Here is a 19,278-nt window from a genome sequence, read left to right on the forward strand (position 1 = left end):
AAGCGTACCCATTGGCTGGTGGGGTGGAGATACATCTCTACTAAAGGAGGTGTAAGGCTTTCCTTTCTGATAGCCAACAGGTCACCCTTGGGCAAGGTGTAGCATCTGCTTAGCCCCCGATCAGGGTCATATGAACCCATGGGAGCAGGTGGTGGACAGTTGTATGAGCAGCTGGTGCATATCACAAGTCCTGGTTATGCGACCACTGACACCAGGCAGACAATCTCTGAAGAGTATTGATAATGTCTGGGGTCACCTGTCTTATAAAGACACTGCCCAGAAGAAGGCAATGGTAAACCACTTCTGTAGGAAAATTTGCCAGGAACAATCGTGGTCATGGAAAGACCACGATCACCCACATCATATGACACGGCACACAATGAATGGATGAATCTACCTCTACCTCTGCCCCTGGGCACCCACCACTCTCTGTAAGAACCTCCCCTCTGGCATCCCTTCTATACTTCCCTCCAATCTCCTAAAAATGATGAACTTTAGAGCACCGGGGTTGGGGGGTGGACCCACACAGTTCAGTAGAGAACATGCAAGCACCACACAGACAGTGGCAGAAGTCAGGATCTTGGATGTGGAGAGGATGTTTCCTATAGTGGGAGAGTCTAAGACCAGAGGACACAGCCTCAGAATAGAGGGGCATGCTTTCAGAATGGAGATGAGGAGGAATTTCTTTAGCCAGAGTGTGGTGGAATTCTTTGCCACAGGCAGCTGTGGAAGCCAAGTTTTTAATGTATATTAAGGCAGAGGTTGATAGATTCTTGACTGGATATGGGGAGAAGGCAGGAGATTGGGGCTGGAGGAAAATTGGATCAGCCATGATAAAATGGTAGAGCCGACTCGATGGGCCAAATGGCCAAATTCTGCTCCTGTATCTTATGGTCTTATCTCTGGGGCTGTGAAGCCAAGGTCTACCTACTACTAGGCATCACAGTATCAGATGTCTGAAAGCAGGAGGCACAACAACTGGTCGATCAGTGAGCCTGGAGTTCATAGTCATAGTCATACTTTATTGATCCCGGGGGAATTGGTTTTCCTTACAGTTGCACCATAAATAATTAAATAGTAATAAAACCATAAATAATTAAATAGTAATATGTAAATTATGCCAGGAAATAAGTCCAGGACCAGCCTATTGGCTCAGGGTGTCTGACCCTCCAAGGGAGGAGTTGTAAAGTTTGATGGCCACAGGCAGGAATGACGTCCTATGACGCTCAGTGCTACATCTCGGTGGAATGAGTCTCTGGCTGAATGTACTCCTGTGCCCAACCAGTACATTATGTAGTGGATGGGAGACATTGTCCAAGATGGCATGCAACTTGGACAGCATCCTCTTTTCAGGCACCACCGTCAGAGTCCAGTTCCATCCTCACAACATCACTGGCCTTACGAATGAGTTTGTTGATTCTGTTGGTGTCTGCTACCCTCAGCCTGCTGCCCCAGCACACAACAGCAAACATGATCGCACTGGCCACCACAGACTCATAGAACATCCTCAGCATTGTCCGGCAGATGTTAAAGGACCTCAGTCTCCTCAGGAAATTCAAGGGCTGGGGTTTGAGTTCCTGTCCTTGGTTAGTCCATGGGTCAATATCGAAGTCCAGAAGTGAAGACCCAATGATTGAACCCTGGAGACTTGAGGCCTGTTCTGGCATTGGAGGACTGTCCATGTGTGTGGGTGAGTGAGAGGGAGGAAAGGGGCTTGCTTTGTGTTCAGCAACACATGCAAAATGCTGGAGAAACTCAGCAGGTCGGGCAGCATCTGTGAAGGGAAAAGAGGGAACAGTTGATGTTTCAGGCTGAGACCCTTCATCAGGACTGGGGAGGAAGGGGGAAGATGCCAGAATAAAAAGGTGGAGGGAGGGGAAATGAGGTGAGCTGGAAGGTGACAGGTGAAGCCAGGTGGATAGGAAAGGTAAAGGGCTGGAGAAGAAAGAATCTGATAGGAGAGGAGAGTGGACCATAGGAGGAGAGGACCCAGGGGGAAGTGATTGGAGGTGAGAAGTGAAAGGTCAGAGCGGAGAATGGACAATGGTTGTTTTGTTCTTGTCATTTTGTTGCATTCTGTGTTGTTTTGATTAGTATTGTTGGTGCCTGAATGTGCAGCAACACCTCTGGGCTGCCCCCCAGCACATCTTGGGGATGTAAACGTGAATGACGCATTTCACTGTATGTTTCAAAATTCAAGATTCAAGTTTATTTATTACGTTATTTAAACATCATTCACAAGCAACATGCCCGAGGGAGTTCAAGGGCTGGGGGGGAGGGCGGCCCTCAATTATCGCCACACATCTGACACTAACATAGCAGGCCCACACTGTTCGTCAGAACGCAACATCGTTACACGTCCGTGCGAACCTGACCGGCGTTCACATGAAGCTCAAGGGAGCTGAATAACCAGTCTTGGCACATGTCAGGCCTCTGCATTCACCTTACCTAATGCCAGGGCAGATTAGAACGACAGATTACCTTCCTCAGAGCACGTCACTGAACCCAATTTAATTAATTGAGTTTAAACTACCGGGCTACTTTGCAAAGGATTTGCGATCAGTCCAGTCATCCTGATTATCTGTCAGAGTCAGAATCGAGTTTATTATCACTGATCTATGTCGTGAAATCTGTTGTTTTGCAGCAGCAGTACAGTGCAAGACATAAAAATGACTATAATTTACAATAAAAGACTTAAGTAGGGCAAAAAAGGAGCAAATAGTGAGGTGGGTTCACAGTCTGTTCAGAAATCTGATGGCAGATGGGAAGAAGCTGTTCCTAAAACGTTAAGTCTGTGTCATTAAAAGGCGGTAGCTCTTTTCTCTTTGGGTGGCAGTGTGGAGATATGTACATCTCTACCAAAGGGGGTGTAAGGTGCTCCTTCCCTCTGCTAGCCTGCAGGTCACCCTCGGGCAAGGTGTAGCACCTGCTTAGTCTCCATGATCCAGGTCATGTGGAGCCATGGGAGTAGGTGGTGGATGGTCGTGTGAGCAGCCGGTGCATTATCACAAGTCAATGTGATCATTGACACCAGCAGGACAATCTCTGAAGTGTACTGATAATGGTTGGGGCCACCCGTCTTGTAAAGACACTGCCCAGAAGAAGGTAATGGAAAACCAGTTCTGTAGAAAAATTTGCCAAGAACAATCATGGTCAAAAGATTATGATCGCACATAAAGATGATGATACCCTCTTTCCCGGTGGTAGTAATGTGAAAAGGGTACTTTAACCTACCACTGTATCACCTTACCATACCTTCAGCTCTATAATTCCCCCAGTAAAAGTCAGCCCACAGTTACAATCAGACTCAGGTGAAGGAGGGTGAAAGAGTCAAGTGATCCACCAATATCATTCATAATTCTCCCATTTTCCCAATTCTGTGCTTTTTTACATTCAAAGTTCAAAGTAAATTTAGTATCAAAAGACATATGTGTCACCACATACAGCCCAGAAATTCATTGTCTTGTGGGCATACTCAATAAGTCCATTGAATAATAACCATAATATAATCAATGAAGGACCCCACCAACCTGGACGTTGAACCAGTGTGCAGAAGAGAACAAAGTGTGTAAGTACAAAAAGAAAGAAATAATAAATAAATATCGAGAACATGAGATGAAGACTCCTTGAAAGTGAGTCCACAGGCCAAATTCCTAATGTAGGTTTCCATATCTGTGGATCTTCTACAGGAATATTTTCTGTCAACCAGATCTGATAACCTTCTCCGCCATCAAGGGCAACCTCATGAGGCAGTCCCTCAAGAAAGCAGCATCTATGAGGTTCACTGAGGTTCTCACCACCTGGGACGTGCCCTCCTCTCGTTACTGTAATCAGGGAGGAGGTACAGGAGCCAGAAGACCCACACTCAACACTTCAGCAGCAGCTTGGATCATAATACCATAAAACACAGGAGAAGAATTAGGCCATTTCGCCCATCGAGTCTGCTCTGCCATTTCATCATGGCTGATCTATTTTCCCGCTCAGCCCCAATCCCCTGCATCCTCTCATGCCATGACTAACCAAGAACCTATCAACCTTTGCTTTAAATATACCCAGTGACCACTCTCTGGCTAGAGAAATTCCTGCTCTAAATGGACGTTCCTCTATTCTGAGGCTATGTCCTCTGGTCTTAGATCCCCCACCCCTACAACACAGGAAGCACCCAGATTCTTCCCTCCGCTATCAGAGTTCTGAAAAACCCTCAATCCACAAACACTACCTCACTATTTCTCTTTCGCACTTTTTAGTATTTTTTTATTTAGAATCAAAATCTGGTTTAATATCACTGGCATATTTCGTGAAATTTTGGTAACTTTGCAGTAACAGTACAATGCAATACATAATAGAAAAAAACTGAATTACAGTAAGTACGTATATAAAATAGTTTTTATAGATTATGAGAACACTCAGTCCTCTTTTATTGTCATTTAGAAATGCATACATGCATTAAGAAATGATACAATGTTTCTCCAGAGTGATATCACAGAAAACAGGACAAACCAAAGACTAACACTGACAGAACCACATTATTATAACATAAATAAGTAGAGTAAAAATAGAAATCAAAAAGTGGTGAGGTAGTGTTCATGGCTTCAATGCCCATTCAGAAATCGATGGCAGAGGGAAGGAAGCTGATCCTGAGTCTCTGAGTGTGTGCCTTCAGGCTCCTGTACCTCCTTCCTCATGGTAACTGTGAGAAGAGGGCACGTCCTGGGTGGTTGTTGACCTTAATGATGGCTGCCACCTTTTCGAGGCATTGCTCCTTGAAGATGTCCTGGTTACTACGGAGGCTGGTGTCCATGATGGAGCTGACTAAGTTCACAGCTCTCTGCAGCTTACTTCCATCCCGTGCAGTGCCCCCACACCAGACAGTGATGCAGCCAGATCGAATACACTCCACAGTACGTTTTATCTTACAGTAATTTTTCTTTGTCTTGCACTGTACTGCTGCCACAAAACAACAAATTTCCCGGAGTGTCGAGGGCAACTTGGTAGCATAGAGCTTTGCATATCACTTTACAGGGCCAGTAATTACTCAGCGTTTTAGGAACAGCTTCTTCCCCTCAGCTGAATGGGAAATGAACAATACCTCATTATTTATTGCATTATTTATTCTTGTAATTTTTAGTATTTTTATATTTTTACTTCTTCAAAGCCAGCAGTAATATATCAAGGTAATTAGACTTGTGTTGTCTGGAAGACATTTCATCGCTCATTCAAGAGCCTTCTTCAGTTCTGATCCATGATGGGTGGTTTTTCTGGTTTATAAACTCTGTGAGCTGTTTAAAGGTATAGCAATCACACGAGGGTCGTTAAGAGGTGCAGAGGTAATGAGAGGGTCATTAGTCTTACCTTTGCATGAATGGAGGTGTGAACTGCTCTGGAGATGTCAGGATAGAGATGTTGGGACTGCACTGTATGTAGCTAAAACCTTGTGGCTACCCTGACTGGGCTTTCATCAAGACAACAGCAAAAACCAGCAGGGACATCAGCCCAACAGACAGAGGTAAGGTGCAAAGCAGACGGAAAAACATAGTCATTCCGTACGTAGCTGGAATTTCAGAGAAACCCAAAAGTTTCTTTTCAAAACCCCCTGCACTCTTTTTCCCTCTCGATAGTGAGTAAAAGTCTGATGGTCCTTAAGTTGGGGAACTCAGACGAGCAACATGGCAGATTGTAACATCCAAACAGCAAGCTCCAGGTCTCCCCTTTTGTTGTTGCAGGAGTGATATCTCACTCCTTCGCAACTAACAGAGGGAGACCCCATCTGAGGTGTCCAAGTGTTGGGATGGACAGGAGGTCTGATGGATTCTAGATCATTGTCTCTTTGGGGGCTTTGATATTGCTTGCATGGTGGGTGATGGGAAGGACTGATGCTTTTGCTAGAACAAGTGGGGGGGTTGATGCTTTTGTGGGGCAAGTGGGGGGGTTGATGCTTTTGTGGGACAAGTGGGGGGGCTTATGCTTTTGCTAAAACAAGTGGGGAGGGTTGATACTTTTGTGGGGCAAGTGGAGGAGGGTTGATGCTTTAGTGGGGCAAGTGGAGGAGGGTTGATGCTTTTGCTAGAACAAGTGGGGAGGGTTGATGCTTTAGTGGGGCAAGTGGAGGAGGGTTGATGCTTTTGCTAGAACAAGTGGGGAGGGTTGATACCTTTGTGGGGCAAGTGGGGGGTTGAAGTTTTTGTGGGGGCAAGTGGGGGAGGGTGGGGGCTTTTGATGCTGCTTGTGTGTGGAGGGGCTTTGGGGTTCTAACGTTTTCTGTCATGCATTGTTTGGGGTTTTGAGGATGTCTGTGAAGAGTAAGAATTTCAAGTTGTATGATGTATACATTCTCTGATATTAAATTGAACAACTATCGAAATATGTCATTCGTGCCAACCACCAACTCAGTCCGACGGTGTGGTGGGGGCAGCCTGCAAGTATCGCCAGGCTTTTGGTGCCAGCATAGTACGCCCAAAACTTACTAACCCTAACCCCTATGTCTTTGGGATGTGGGAGGAAACCCTCATTGATTCTACTATTGCTGTTGGTCTATAATGGATTTATAGAGTATGCGCACAAGAAAATGAATCTCAGGTGACATATGTGTTGATAAACATGTAAGTACTTTGATAATAAATTTAGTTTGAACTTTGGTCACAGAAAGAATATAGAAACCCGAAACAGAGAGTGGTGGGAATTGACCCTTAAGGCATTGTGCCAACTGCTAGGCTACTGTGCTGCCCTTGTACATCACATCATTCTCTTAGGTTCCAAGGAATAAGGATCAAGCCTGACCAACCTTTCAAATGTTTTCAAAGTTCAAAGTAAATTTATTATCAAAGTACACCTACGTCACCATATACAACCCTAAGATTAATTTTCTTGTGGGCATCTGCAGCCTTCTTCTTCTTGGACTCGATGGTCGAGGGCTAATAACTGTTCCTGAACCTGGTGGTGTGGGACCTGAGGTTGAGGGGTAATAACTGTTCCTGAACCTGGTGGTGTGGGACCTGATGGTTGAGAGGTAATAACTGTTCCTGAACCTGGTGGTGTGGGACCTGATGGTTGAGGGGTAATAACTGTTCCTGAACCTGGTGGTGTGGGACCTGATGGTTGAGAGGTAATAACTGTTCCTGAACCTGGTGGTGTGGGACCTGATGGTTGAGGGGTAATAACTGTTCCTGAACCTGGTGGTGTGGGACCTGATGGTTGAGGGGTAATAACTGTTCCTGAACCTAGTGGTGTGGGACCTGATGGTTGTAGGGTTGTAACTGTTCCTGAACCTGGTGGTGTGGGACCTGATGGTTGTAGGGTAATAACTGTTCCTGAACCTGGTGGTGTGGGACCTGATGGTTGAGGGGTAATAACTGTTCCTGAACCTGGTGGTGTGGGACCTGATGGTTGAGGGGTAATTACCGTTCCTGAACCTGGTGGTGTGGGACCTGATGGTTGAGGGGTAATTACCGTTCCTGAACCTGGTGGTGTGGGACCTGATGGTTGAGGGGTAATAACTGTTCCTGAACCTGGTGGTGTGGGACCTGATGGTTGAGGGGTAATAACCGTTCCTGAACCTGGTGGTGTGGGACCTGATGGTTGTAGGGTAATAACTGTTCCTGAACCTGGTGGTGTGGGACCTGATGGTTGAGGGGTAATAACCGTTCCTGAACCTGGTGGTGTGGGACCTGATGGTTGTAGGGTAATAACTGTTCCTGAATCTGGTGGTGTGGGACCTGATGGTTGAGGGGTAATAACCGTTCCTGAACCTGGTGGAGTAGGACCTGATGGTTGAGGGGTAATAACCATTCCTGAACCTGGTGGTGTGGGACCTGATGGTTGTAGGGTAATAACTGTTCCTGAATCTGGTGGTGTGGGACCTGATGGTTGAGGGGTAATAACTGTTCCTGAACCTGGTGGTGTGGGACCTGATGGTTGAGGGGTAATAACTGTTCCTGAACCTGGTGGTGTGGGACCTGATGGTTGTAGGGTAATAACTTTTCCTGAACCTGGTGGTGTGGGACCTGATGGTTGTAGGATAATAACTGTTCCTGAATCTGGTGGTGTGGGACCTGATGGTTGAGGGGTAATAACTGTTCCTGAACCTGGTGGTGTGGGACCTGATTGTTGAGGGATAATAACCGTTCCTGAACCTGGTGGTGTGGGACCTGATGGTTGAGGGGTAATAACTGTTCCTGAACCTGGTGGTGTGGGACCTGATGGTTGTAGGGTAATAACTGTTCCTGAACCTGGTGGTGTGGGACCTGATGGTTGAGGGGTAATAACTGTTCCTGAACCTGGTGGTGTGGGACCTGATGGTTGAGGGGTAATTACTGTTCCTGAACCTGGTGGTGTGGGACCTGATGGTTGAGGGGTAATAACTGTTCCTGAACCTGGTGGTGTGGTACCTGATGGTTGAGGGGTAATAACCGTTCCTGAACCTGGTGGTGTGGGTCCTGATGGTTGTAGGGTAATAACTGTTCCTGAACCTGGTGGTGTGGGACCTGATGGTTGAGGGGTAATAACTGTTCCTGAACCTGGTGGTGTGGGACCTGATGGTTGAGGGGTAATAACTGTTCCTGAACCTGGTGGTGTGGGACCTGATGGTTGAGGGGTAATAACTGTTCCTGAACCTGGTGGTGTGGTACCTGATGGTTGAGGGGTAATAACTGTTCCTGAACCTGGTGGTGTGACCTGATGGTTGAGGGGTAATAACTGTTCCTGAACCTGGTGGTGTGGGACCTGATGGTTGAGAGGTAATAACTGTTCCTGAACCTGGTGGTGTGGGACCTGATGGTTGAGAGGTAATAACTGTTCCTGAACCTGGTGGTGTGGGACCTGATGGTTGAGGGGTAATAACTGTTCCTGAACCTGGTGGTGTGGGACCTGATGGTTGAGGGGTAATATCTGTTCCTGAACCTGGTGGTGTGGGACCTGATGGTTGAGGGGTAATAACTTTTCCTGAACCTGGTGGTGTGGGACCTGATGGTTGTAGGATAATAACTGTTCCTGAATCTGGTGGTGTGGGACCTGATGGTTGAGGGGTAATAACTGTTCCTGAACCTGGTGGTGTGGGACCTGATTGTTGAGGGGTAATAACCGTTCCTGAACCTGGTGGTGTGGGACCTGATGGTTGAGGGGTAATAACTGTTCCTGAACCTGGTGGTGTGGGACCTGATGGTTGTAGGGTAATAACTGTTCCTGAACCTGGTGGTGTGGGACCTGATGGTTGAGGGGTAATAACTGTTCCTGAACCTGGTGGTGTGGGACCTGATGGTTGAGGGGTAATATCTGTTCCTGAACCTTGTGCTGTGGGACATGATGGTTGAAGGGGTAATAACTGTTCCTGAACCTGGTGGTGTGGGACCTGATGGTTGTAGGGTAATAACTGTTCCTGAACCTGGTGGTGTGGGAATTAAGGCTCCTGTGCCTCCTGCCCCATGGCATCAGTGAGAAGAGAGCATGGGATGGATGGTTGGGGGGTCACTGATGACGGATCCTGCTTTCTTGTGGCAGCGCTCCTTGTAGATGCAGTCATCCAGTTTTCTGGTCTCCCTTACAGTTTAACCACACTATTCCTCTAACAGAAAGATCAGATCTGTATACAGTACTCCAAATCACAAAGTCAATGGCAACCATTATCAGTGTAGAATAACATTTCTTTTAACTGTCTGTCCAGTGTGGCACTTGTACAAATCACCAGGATGCACACAACAACTGCTAATCTGTTGAAACCTTCCTTTAATGGCCGTTGTTCACCATGAGACGCAGGCAGAGTTCATTCAATCACCTGTGCACCCTCTTTGAGAGAATCGTCCCACTCACCTCGGAACTGTATCAATCATTGTCATAACGCTGTTTTACTCAGTGGTTTGGTGATAGATGGTTCTACCTCTCCAGGGCTACTCTACCCATTTGCTAGCAGGTTATAATTCTGTGTGGAGAAATGGTAGGAATCAGTTTCACAATCTTGTAAGCTGTTATTATTGTTAGTCAGCGATGAAAAGATGTGACAATGCCCAGAAAAGCTGAGAATTCTGACAAACGTCAAAATAAAGCATCAAGTCGGTGTGCTGAGGGCTGTCAAACCTGAGCGGCAAGTCAACGCTGGACGGGGAATCTGCACGGAAATTTACATTTGAGGGGTACGGAGGCTCCCGTGCGCAGGACTGGAAGTCTGTAGGCTCAGCCAGATCCGCCACAGGTGTAACCCTTCACCCTCGACCCCATCGAGGACATCCTCAAAAGGCGGTGGCACCCACCGAACAGGACATGCCCTCCTCTCTTTGCTATCGTCAACGAGCAGCTGCAGGAGCCCGAGGCGCACACTCAACGCTTTAGGAACAGCTTCTTCCCCTCCGCTATCACGTTTCTAAACAGTCCGTGAACGCATGAACACCGCCATATTGTTCCTATTTACCTTTTTCTAACTTGGAGTGAAGTTTAAACACAAGAGATTCTGCAGATGTCAGAAATCCGGAGGAACACGTACAAAATGCTTGGGGGGTTACTCAGCAGGTCAGGCACCATCTGTGGAGGGGAACAAACAGTTGACGTTTTGGCAAAGACCCTTTATTGGGTCCGATGAAATACAGTCATTTTATTACGTATTGCACTGTACTGCTCCTACAGAACAACAAATTTCACAACATATATTTCTAATTTACTGCCCGCTATGCTGTTGGCGATTAGGACAGCAATGAAAGTTCTCCATCTCTATCCATACCATCTGACACAGATGTAGAAAGGTTCTTCATTGCTGTTTCCATAACAGTTTTGTTTGTCTAGTCAGGGCTGTTAGCCCTGAGGTGAACCCCCAAACCTGGAGGACTGGTGGACCACTCTTAATCTGGCCTCTACCCTTTGACCTGTTTGGCATGGGTGACTCTACCAAGAGCCAAAGGATAAAGCCCTGACACCAGCCAATGTAGCTCTCTGGGTCACTGAGGCACGCAAGCCTCCAAACCCAACGACAAGGTTGTGATTGTTCTGGAGGATATATCAGTAATCAGGATAATAATCCTGATTCTGATTCTGGGAAAAGTGAAATGGAGGAGAAACTGTTTGCAACGAGCACAGGGAAGAGGAGGAGACACTGGTGTCAGCCATTCAGCCCCTCTATGCTATCTTTCCGTGCGCCCTGGCTGGTATGGCATTCCTTGAGTCAACTTTCCTGCTCCTTCCCATGACCTTTGATCCCAGGAATGATGAGGAGGATAAAGATTTAAGATGAGCCTTTTTTTCCACATGTACAAGCAAACATGCAGTGAAATATGTTGTTTGTATCAAATACCAATACAGTCTGAGGATGCAGTGGGGAAGCTCACAAGTGACATGCTTCCAGCACCAACACAGTGTGCCCAGAACTTACTGACCCTAACCCGTACATCGGAAACAGAATCAGGAATATGTCGAAAAGTGTGTTGTTATGTGGCAGTAGTACATTGCAACATATAATAATAACTGTAAATTTAGATATATGTATCATATATATGCCTATGTAAGTGTGTGTATGTATAAATATAAAAAGTTAAATTAAAGAAGTCATGCAAAAGGTGGAAAAAAAAGTAGTTAGGTAGTGTTCATGGGTTCAGTGTCCATTCTGAAATCGGATGGCAGAGGGGAAGAAGCTGTTCCTGAATCATTGAGTGTGTGTCTTCAGGCTCCTGTACCTCCTCCCTGATGGTAGCAATGAGAAGAGGACATGTTCTGGGTGATGGGGTGCTTAATGATGGACGCTGCCTTTGTGATGCCTCACTTCTGGAAGACGTCCTGGACACTACAGCGGCTAGTGTCCATGGTGGAGCTGACTGAGTTCACAACTATCTGTATCTTCCTTTGATCTTGTGCAGTCGTTCCCCACCCCCCACCTTACCAGACAGTGATGCAGCCAGGGAGAATCCTCTCCACAGTACATCTGTAGAAATTTACAAGTGTCTGGTGACATACCAAATCTCCTCAAACTGCTAATGAAGTAGAACTGCTTTCTTGCCCTCGTTGTAACTGCATCGATATGTCGCGCCCAGGACTGATCCTCAGAGACGCTGACACCCAGGAACTCGAAACTGCTCACCCTTTCCACTTCTGACCAGTCTATGAAGACTTGAAACACGAGGAAATCTGGAGATGCTGAAAATTCAAGCAACGCACACAAAATGCTGGTGGTACGCAGCAGGCCAGGCAGCATCTCTAGGAAGAGGTACAGGCGATGTTTCGGGCTGAGACCCTTCGTCAGAACTAACTGAGGGAAGAGCTAGTAAGAGATTTGAAAGTGGGAGGGGGAGGGGGAGATCCAAAATGATAGGAGAAGACAGGAGGGGGAGGGATGGAGCTAAGAGCTGGACAGGTGATTGGCAAAAGGGATACGAGGCTGGAGAAGGGAGAGGATCATGGGACAGGAGGCCTAGGGAGAAAGAAAGGGTGAGGGGAGGATCAGAGGAAGATGGAGAAGCAGGCAAGGAGTTATTGTGAGAGGGACAGAGAGAGAAAAAAGAGAGAGAAGAAAAAATAAATAAATAAGGGATGGGGTAAGAAGGGGAGGAGGACTCGTATGTTTTCCCTCATCTTACCCTCCACAATCAGCTCTCAAAATGAGGTAGGAAACCAGAGTACCCGGAGGAAACTCACACGGTCCCAGGGAGAACAGACTGAAGTAGAAATTGAAAGTGGGTTGCTGACACTGTAAAGCGTTAACTGCACTAAATGCGTCATCTCGTCCTGAAGCGTGCATGGGACTCTAGTGCCCCACACCCCTGCTTCCTGTGGTAAGAGGTTCCAAACACTCATGACTGCCTAAGGGAAGAAATCTTTCCACACCTCCATCTCAAATGGGAGTCTCCTGGTTCTGTGACAATGTCCTCTGTTTCTGGACGCTCCCAGGAGAGGAAATGTCCGCCCAGCATTGGCCCTGTCTGGCCTCGGGAGGACCTATGACGTAATTCTAGCCGTGTTTTACTGGGCAAGATTTAATCTCACCAGTATTTTAATCAGCGATGTCTCCGCTGACTTGTCCCACAGAACCAATCCATTGCGGACCACATCGGGCCACTTGGCCCATTGTACTGGCTCCTTGAAGGAGCTTTCAAAATAAAGGGTAACGTAACCCCGTTACTGCGCCAGTGAGGTGGGTTCCGTTCAGCCACTGTCTGTGGGGAGTTTGCATGTTCCCCCCGTGACTGTGTGGGTTTTCTCCGGGTGCTCCAGCTTCCTCCCACAGTACAAAGACACGTGAGTTTGTAGGTTAGTGGTCACACGGGTGTAGTTGCTCCCAGAAGAGCTTGTTACTGTGCTGTATCTCTCAATAAAAAATAAAATTCTGGTCGTAAGGCGCTTGCAACGTCTCCTCTATAAAATGTGGATTCTAGGGAGTGTTATCTGGAAAGGGTTTACACCGTTGACACCACTGATTGTGTCCTCTATTCCCCAATAGCAGACGCACATATCCACTCTCTGAGTGGTGTTCACTAGGGACCTGGTCTCCATCGCAGCCTTAATTAAACCTGGAAAGTGCGGGTGTAGTCTGTGAAAGCGGTTTTCCAAGACCTTTCAACCTATTGCTCCCCAGACCCTTCTTGCTAAAAGGTTCTGATCAATAAAAGAAAAACCCCTTTGGTGATTTCCTGAGCACAGAACTGGGCCCTTCGGCCCATCAGGACTGTGTTGACCATCAGGTGCCTATCGATACTAATCCCATTAGACTGCCCTTGGTCCATTAGCTTCTTCTCCTTACAGTTCAAGTCCAGGTACTTTTTAAATGTTGTGTGAGGCTCTGGATCCCCCACCCCATCGGGCACCATGTTCCAGATTCCAGCCACCTTCTGGGTGTGAAAGTTCAAGGGGAGTGGGATTGACCTCGACTGACCGTTCTCTCAGAGAGCCAGCTTTGCAAGGTTCAAGAGTTACTTTCAACTTTGGACTTCGAACCTTCTGGGTGAGAAAAAAATTCCCTCAGATATCCTCTGTGCTCATGTCAGATCTTTGAAAGAGTCAGTCCCATTCCCCTTGTCTCCCTGAGTGCCCCAAGCAGGAGCACCAGGAACGTGGAGGCAGGTAACAGGGCTGAGGGGTGGAGGTGCGGGGTGAAGGCAAGGACAATAATTTACCATCGGAGAACAAAAAGAAGCCTCAAGAGATTTAAACTGGGCTAGCTAGCATCAGGTGGGGGGAATATTTCCTTTTACACTCAGTGGCCATTTTATTAGGTACCTCCTGTAATTAGTGGCTACTGAGTGTATGTTCATGGTCATCTCCTTCTGTAGCCAATCCACTTCAAGGTTCAAGGTGTTGTGTGTTCACAGATGCTCTTCTGCACACCACTGTTGTAATGTGTGGTTATCTGAGTTACTGTCACCTTCCTGTCAGCTTGAACCAGTCTGGCCATTCTCCTTTGCCCTCTCTCATTAACAAAGCGTTCTCACCCACAGAGCTACTACTCACTGGATTTTTGTTTGTTTTTCACACCATTCTTTGTAAACTCTAGACACTGTTGTGCCTGAAAACCCCAGGAGATCTGCAACTTCTGAGATACTCAAACCACCCAGTGTGGCACCAACAATCATTCCACGGTCAAAGTCACTTAGATCATGTTTCTTTCCCATCCTTGATATTTGGTCTGAACAACAACTGAACCTCTTGACCATGTCTGCATGCTTTTATGCATTGAGTTGCTGCCACATGATTGGCTGATTAGATATTTGCATTAATGAGTGGGTGTACCTAATAAATTGGCCACTGAGTGTATATTGCAGAATGTGCTGCAGTCCCGAATCTCAGCCAGGGGCGGGGGCGGGGGCGTTAATGTGAGGACAGAGTACCAGGGAAATACCTGTACATTGAAATCCGTTCAGCAAACGCCGGGAAGGCTTTTCTCCAGCCTGCTCTACAGGATCAACAGTTAAGACCAGGGTTCCAGCGTTATCTTATTTCTGTATTTAAATTGGAATGTGACACTCATTTTTTCCAGACAAAACAGATCTTCACTTGCACGATAAAGAATTCCAGGGTCTGGATTCACCCACTGTTTTACATAACAAAAGTGAATGTTTAATGTTTGTGAAAGGAGAGTGCAGAGAAACAGCTCACTTGGAGTAATATTTTGCAGATTTTCTGCTTCTCTTACGCTGCTGGAGTCCGTCTAAATCCGGACTCCAAACCTTACTGGAGCTCCACATTTTCCAGTTCACCTGCAAGTCACAAAGATTGTCTAAATAACAGAGACATGTTTGAGAGCAGGAGAGGGGGACTGACGTCACACAAAGGCCATCGCCAGAGGGACGAGAGAGAGAGAGGGAGAAGAGAGACACAGATGGACAGAGACAGAGGGAGAGACAGGAGAGACAGACAGACAGACAAGGACAGAAAGAGAGACGAAGATAAACAGAGTGAGAGACATGGAGAGAGGAAGAGATAGAGAGACAGAGACACAGGGAGACATGGAGAGAGGGGAAGAGAGAGAGAGAGAGAAAATAAATTGATGGAGAGACAGCGACAGAGAGGTACGGAGAGAGGGAGAGAGAGAGACTAACAGAGACAAACTAAGCTGCTTCTCAGGCAGGAGTTGATATGTTTCATCACCAACCTCTCGAGACACTCGATCACCGTGGACAAAAGTGCGACTGGGTGACAGTCTTTGAGACAGGTCACCACGCTGTTCTCGGACACCAGTGTAATTGAAGCCTGGTTGAAGAGGTGGGGCCCTCAGGTGATGGGTGGATCCAGGTGAAGAGGGGTGATAGGCAGATGGTGGAGGAGAGAGTGGCGACAGAGGCTGGGAGGTGATGGGTGAATCCAGGTGAGGAGGGGTGATAGGCAGATGGTGGAGGAGAGAGTGGGGATAGAGGCTGGGAGATGATTGGTGGATCCGGGTGAGGGGGCGATAGGCAGATAGAGGAGGGGAGTATGGGAATAGTGACAGAGGCTGGGAGACGATTGGTGGAGGGGATAGAGGGCAGGTGACAGGAGAGGGAAGTGAAGCATGGAACCAAATGAGGGACATGGGGAGGGCAGATGGGAACGGTGGGGTGAGGGACCCAAGGGGAGGAAATCCTTATGTTGTTTGAAGGGGGATACAGTTAGGGAAATCTCTTAAAGTAGTAACGTGGGGTAAGAAGGCCATTAACATAAACCAAGGGGAGGGGAGGAACCAGGAGAGTGTTTTGCCGTATAATAGTCAGTCAATTTATTATCAAAGTTCTTATAGCATATGTCACCATATACAACACTCAGGTTCCCTCACTTGCAGGAAAATAAAATACAGTAGAATTTATGAAAATCTATACATAAAAGCTGTACAAAAGAAGATGAACTGTGCAAATAAAAAAGGAAATAAATAAAATTGTGACCATGAGCAGAAGAGTCCATAGACTGTGGAACCAGTTCAATGCTGCGGTGACTGAAGTTACCAACGATGGTTCGGGAGCCTAATTGTTGTAGGGTGGCCATCTCTGGGACACAAGAGACCGCAAATTTCTATAGATGTGTGGTGGAGAGTACATTGACTAGCTACATCACAGCCCGGTATGAAACACCAATGCCCTTGAATGGAAAATCCTACAAGAAGTAGTGGATACAGCCGAGTCCACCATGGGTTAAGCCCAACCCGCCATTGAACACATCCACACGGAGCACTGTCGCAGGAAAACAGCTTCCATCAGCAGGTCATGCTCTCTTCTCACTGCTGCCATCATAAAGAAGGTACAGGAGCCTCAGGACTCACACCACCAGGTTCAGGAAGAGTTATCACCCCTCAACCATCAGGCTCTTGAACCAAAGGGGATAATTTCACTCAACTTCATTTGCCCCATCAGTGAAATGTTCCAACAACCTATGGACTCACTTTCAAGGACTCTTCATTGCAAGTTCTCAAAATTTATTGCTTATTTATTTATTTATTTATTTGCCTGCCTACCTATCTTTCATATTTGCACAGATTGCCATCTTTTGCACAAAGATTGTTTGTCTGACCAGTTGGGAGGGGTCTTTCGGAGATTCTATGATGTTTCTTGGATTTGCTGTGTATGCCGGCAAGAAAGTGAATCTCAGGTTTGTATATGGTGACGTGTATGTACTTTGATAATAAATTCGCTTTGAACTCTGACGAGCTGGAATATGGAGCAATAAACATCCTGCTGGAGGAACTCAGCAGGTCGGCTGAGGGAAATGGACCTTCGATGTTTCAGGCTGAGACCTTCATTGAGACAGGGTGGTTGTTTCCCTTTGACTGGGGTTGCTAAACTGAGGGGATCACTGAATGAGGGGATCTCAGGACATAGAGCAAGATACTTCGGACTGAGATCGGGAGAAGTTTCTCCATAGGATGATGAGCCCTTGGAACTGACTATGTCATGAGTCCTCCGGGCTTGTGTGGTGAGCTGTAGAGCGTTGGGCTCCGGGTTTCTGGAGCGCCTCTATTTGTCAATTATTGTCTTAACTGAAGTGATTGAGCCCTTGTGTTTTCTGTTTAATCTTGTCAAGTTTATTTTGACTGGCATGGGTTTTCTGCATACTGTGATTATTTAAAATGGGCTCCTGATTAGAGCTTATCGCGGGGTCCTTGTTTTGAGAATGATTTGTCTCACAGTGTCGCTCGGTCGAGCTGCTGATGTTCTGTTGAATTCCTACGTATAATCTCTTGTTTCCGTCTGTACGTGGGACTCTGTCATTCCTCTGCACCTGGGCTCATTTGTTGCCAATGCATGTCGTGACAAACTACCTCTGTATCCCAAACACGAGGAATTCTGCAGGTGCTGGAAATTCAAGCAATACACATCAAAGTTGCTGGTGAATGCAACAGACCAAGCAACATCTCTAGGAAGAGGTACAGTCGACGCTTCGGGCCGAGACCCTTCGTCAGGACTAACTGAAGGAAGAGCTAGTAAGAGATTTGAAAGTGGGAGGGGGAGGGGGAGATGTGAAATGATAGGAGAAGACAGGAGGGGGAGGGATGGAGCCAAGAGCTGGACAGTTGATTGGCAAAAGGGATACAAGGCTGGAGAAGGGAAAGGTTCATGGGACGGGAGGCCGAGGGAGAAAGGAAGGGGGAAGGGAGCACCAGAGGAAGATGGAGAGCTGGCAAGGAGTTATTGTGAGAGGGACAGAGAGAGAAAAAAGAGAGAGAAGGAAAAAAGGGGTAAATAAATAAATAAATAAGGGATGGGGTAAGAACGGGAGGAGGGGCATTAATGGAAATTTGAGAAGTCAATGTTCATGCCATTAGGTTGGAGGCTACCCAGATGGAATATAAGGTGTTGTTCCTCCAACCTGAGTGTGGCTTCATCTTTACAGTAGAGGAGGCTGTGGATAGACATGTCAGAATGGGAATGGGATGTGGAATCAAAATGTGTGGCCACTGGGAGATCCTACTTTCTCTGGCAGACAGAGTGTAGGTGTTCAGTGTAGTGTTTACCTCTGTATCCTCTCAGCTCTGATATCAATGGGGCCCTCTGGTGAATCCAGGTCTGTTGACACAACTGTGCGAGAATTGAGGGAGCATGTCCTGTGATGAGTGTAGAGCTCCACTCTGTATCTAACCTGTGTCCTGGGAGTGTGTGATGGACAGAGTAGAAGGGGCTTCATTCTGTGTCCAACATGTGCTCTGGGAGCGTGTGATGGGACAGTGTTGCGGGAACTTCTCTCTACGTCCAACCCGTGCTGTCATTATCCTGGGGATGTGTGATGGGAGAGTGTCGAAGGAGTTTCACTCAGTATCACAACTGTGCCTTAGGAGTGTGCGATGGGACGGTGTAGAGGGAACTTCAATATGCGTTTAACCTGTGCCCTGGCAGTCAGTGTTGGAATGGTGTAGAGGGAGTTACACTCTGTGTCTGACCCTGGGAGTGAGTTATGGGATGTTGTAAAGGCTTCACTCTGTCCCCTGGGAGAGGGAGTAGAGGGATTTACACTCTGTGTTTGACCCTGGGAGCTGGGGATGAGACAGTGTAGAGGGAACTTCACTCTGTCTAACCTGTGCCCTGACACTGTTCCCTCTAAGCTGTGTGGGTGCGTGGCAACGCAGTAACTGCAATGCTCCCACGCACATAACCTTTGTTGCTGTGTAGCTGGATAAAAACCGACAAAGTTTATGAAACGTGATGATTTTATTTGTTGTACTGTATTTGATTATACCTTTCAATTAATAAATAAGATCAAAAGTGTGCAATTTTTCCATTTTCATTCTAAATATTCATGGTATGCATATTACAAAAAAAAGACATTTAAACTGCCTCGCAGTTCAGAGGCTGGGTAAACATTTCCTGTTCAGAACAATGGTTGGTCCGTGCAGCTGTTACAAATAAAACGAGGGAA

Source organism: Mobula birostris, chromosome 8, assembly GCF_030028105.1.
Source record: "Mobula birostris isolate sMobBir1 chromosome 8, sMobBir1.hap1, whole genome shotgun sequence".
Classification (NCBI taxonomy): Eukaryota; Metazoa; Chordata; class Chondrichthyes; order Myliobatiformes; family Myliobatidae; genus Mobula; species Mobula birostris.